This window comes from Pongo abelii, chromosome 2 (assembly GCF_028885655.2).
Source record: "Pongo abelii isolate AG06213 chromosome 2, NHGRI_mPonAbe1-v2.0_pri, whole genome shotgun sequence".
Lineage (NCBI taxonomy): Eukaryota > Metazoa > Chordata > Mammalia > Primates > Hominidae > Pongo > Pongo abelii.
Window position 1 is genome coordinate 179,654,905 of NC_085928.1, and position 3,817 is coordinate 179,658,721.

General features: G+C 37.0%; 1 non-coding gene across 1 annotated transcript; it reads right to left on the bottom strand.

The window, feature by feature from the left end:
- Nucleotides 1-598: 598 nt before the first annotated feature.
- On the bottom strand, nt 599-705 carry LOC112132788 (U6 spliceosomal RNA). The gene has a single exon (XR_002914510.1). It is a non-coding gene; the product is annotated as a U6 spliceosomal RNA (small nuclear RNA).
- Nucleotides 706-3,817: the final 3,112 nt, after the last annotated feature.

Below are 3,817 nucleotides of genomic sequence, written 5' to 3' on the forward strand. Positions count from 1 at the left end.
CCCTGCAAAGGACATGATCTCGTTCTTTTCGTTCCTTTTTTTTTGTAATTACACTTTAAGTTCTAGAGTACATGTGCACAATGTGCAGGTTTGATACATAAGTATATATGTGCTATGTTGGTTTGCTGCACCCATCAACTCATCATTTACATTAGGTATTTCTCCTAATGCTCTCCCTCCCCCAGCCCCCCACCTCACAACAGGCCCTGGTGTCTGATGTTCCCCACCTTGTGTCCAAGTAATCTCATTGTTCGATTCCCACCTATGAGTGAGAACATGCAGTGTTTGGTTTTCTGTCCTTGTGATACTTTGCTGAGAATGATGGTTTCCAGCTTCATCCATGTCCCTACAAAGGACGTGAACTCATCCTTTTTGTGGCTGCATAGTATTCCATGGTGTATATGTGCCACATTTTCTTAATCCAGTCTATCATTGATGGACATTTGGGTTGGTTCCAGGTCTTTGCTATTGTGAATAGTGCCGCAATAAACAAACGTGTGCATGTGTCTTTATAGTAGCATGATTTATAATCCTTTGGGTATATGCCCAGTAATGGGATGGCTGGGTCAAATGGTAATTCTAGTTCTAGATACTTGAGAAAAATATGGAACGCTTCTCGAATTTGCATGTCATCCTTGCACAGGGGCCATGCTAATCTTCTATGTGTCATTCCAATTTTAGTATATGTGCTGCAGAAGCGAGCACAATCTCGTTCCTTTTTATGGCTGCACAGTATTCCACAGTGTATATGTACCACATTTTCTTTATGCAGTCTATCATTGATGGGCATTTGGGTTGATTCCATGTCTTTGCTATTGTGAATAGTGCTGCAGTGAACATACATGTGCATGTATCTTTATAATAGAATGATTTATATTCTTTTGGGTATATACCCCATAATGGGATTGCTGGGTCAAATGATATTTCTGGTTCTAGGTCTTTGAGGTATCACCACACTGTCTTCTACAATGGTTGAATTAATTTACATTCCCACCAACAGTGTAAAAGTTTTCCTATTTCTCCACAGCCTTGCCAGATCTGTTGTTTCTTAACTTTTTAATAATCGCCATTCTGACTGGCGTGAGATGGTATCTCATTGTGATTTTGGTTTGCACTTCTAATGACCAGTGATGTTGAGATTCTTTTATATGTTTGTTAGTCACATAAATGTCTTCTTTTGAGAAGTATCTGTTCATGTCCTTTGCCCACTTTTTAATGGGGTTGTTTGGGTTTTTTCCTTATAAATTTGTTTAAGTTGCTTGTAGATTCTGGGTATTAGAACTTTGTCAAAAAAAAAAAGAATTTTGTCAGATGGATAGGTTGCAAAAATTTTCTCCCATTCTGCAGGTTGTCTATTTGCTCTAATAATAATTTCTTCTGCTGTGCAGAAGCTCTTTAGTTTAATTAGATCCCATTTGTCAATTTTTACTTTTGTTGCAATTGCTTTTGATGTTTTTGTCATGAAATCTTTGCCCGTGCCTATGTGCTGAATGATATTGCCTAGATTTTCTTCCAGGGTTTTCATAGTTTTGGGTTTTCAACTTAAGTCTTTAATCCATCTTGAGTTAATTTTTGTATCAGGTATAAGAGCGGAGTCCAGTTTCAATTTTCTGCATATGGCTGGCCAGTTCTCCCAGCACCATTTATTAAATAGGGAATCCTTTCCCCATTGCTTGTTTTTTGTCAGGTTTGTCGAAGATCATATGGTTGTAGATGAGCAGTCTTATTTCTGAGTACTCTATTCTGTTCCTTTGGTCTATGTGTCTATTTTTGTACCAGTACCATGTTATTTTGTTTACTGTAGCCATGTAGTACAGTTTGAAGTTGGGTAGCGTGATGTCTCCAGCTTTGTTCTTTTTGCTTAGAATTGTCTTTGCTATACAGGCTCTTTTTTGGTTCTATATGAATTTTAAAATAGTTTTTTTCTAATTCTGTGAAGAATGTCAGTGGTAGTTTAATGGGAATAGCATTGAATCTATAAATTACTTTGGGCAGTATGGCCATTTTCACAATATTGATTTTTCCTATCCATGAGCATTGAATATTTTTCCATTAAAATTTTAATAAGCTATTGTCTCTCAAATTGTAGCCCTTCCATACTGCTGCAATTATACCTGTTTCTACTTCTCATGCTTCTCCCCAGAAGCTCACAAGTTTTGAAGGGAAAATAAAAGCCATAATCTCTCAAAAGTACTATAAACTAATGGTCAAATATCTCACCTGGCTGCCTTTGGGACAATGTTCCACATTCAAACGGTTTCCATCTTCTTCTCACTGGTAAAGTCAATGGGAAAAAATATATAGTGAGCTAACTGAGCTAGGAAAATAATTTTATTATTCTATCAACAAATTCCTAATAAGTGTGATTAGCATAAATACTTTCACATCAATAGAATGAGGCTTCACTAATGAGATGAACACAATACACATCTGACATAATACCAACTGCTTTTAAATATATATACGTGTGTGTATATATGTATATAATAAAAATTATTTTTAAAGGCAATATAATTAACTTGCATGATTCAACTGGAGTTTACTCCCATTTACTGTGTGATTTTCAGATAAATTATTTAACATTTTTGAGTCCCCTTTTGTTCAACTATAAAATTGGGACAATAGCTATTTGTAGTTTGTTAGAATTTAATGCCTAATACAGTAGATACTCAATTAATGTTAGGTGAATATGAATCCAAAGTCAATAAAACTTCTGAAAGGGAGTATATGCATCTGTTTGAAAAGCGACCTTGAGAAGAATTTATTCTAACAATTTATATATTTTACAAATTGAATAAAGCAGAAGGATTTCTTAAAATATTGTCACATAAAGCAGAAGAACAAATCTTTCTTTTAAGTAAGTGTTTTCCTGCCTTAATATTTAATTCAATTCGATTAGGCTGAATGTTTTTAGAGAGACTTGAATATAATAATGCATAAAATTTGTCTACAGTTGGCCACAAGCTTTTGCTGACACTTAATGAAATCTTTTTAATTACTCCAGCAGCCCTTGTGTTGGCTGCTGTGCTGGGGTCATTGGAAAACTCGACCCTGTGGTACTTGGGATACAAGAACATCTTCTGCTGATTGAAGCCTATACCCTGCGGAAATGTTTTAATGTGGTCCTTGAAGCATGTCCTAAGAAATACTGTCAACACATATTCTTCCTTGACAGGCCTTTACTTGGTCAGGAATACTCAAGAGCTCTGTCTTTTTGCCTGTAGTTTACCACGTTGTCTTCCACTTGTTTTCAACTCTGGTTTAGCTGTGTTCGATAAAGCAGAGTTAGATGAATTAGAGGACATCACCAAGCCTTCTCTCCCAGAGAAAATTTCCCATCAGATAAATCACTGAACCAGCTACCATGTTCTGACACATAGAAGCCACATCCCTGCCACCTGATCTTTCACTTGCAGCAAAACATTCTCTTAACACAGGGAACAAAGAGGCATGCCCAATGGGTCATATGAAAAGCTGGGGTTGATCACAAACCCCCAGTATGAAGAATTTCAAAAGAAGAAGGAACGGGAAAGAATAAAAGGATAACTTATTCATAATTCACAGTATCACAGGTGATTTTTTTAAAACAAACAGGCCAGGCACAGTGACTCACACCTGTTATCTCAGCACTTGGGGAGGCTGAGGTGGGAGGATTGCTTGAGCCCAGGAGTTTGAGACCAATCTGGTCAACATGGTGAGATCCTGTCTCTAAAAAAATTTTTTAAATGTTGACCAGGCATGTTGCTGTGCACATGTGGTCCCAGCTACTCAGGAGGCTGAGGTGGGAGGATCACTTGGGCCCAGGAGTTTGAGGCTA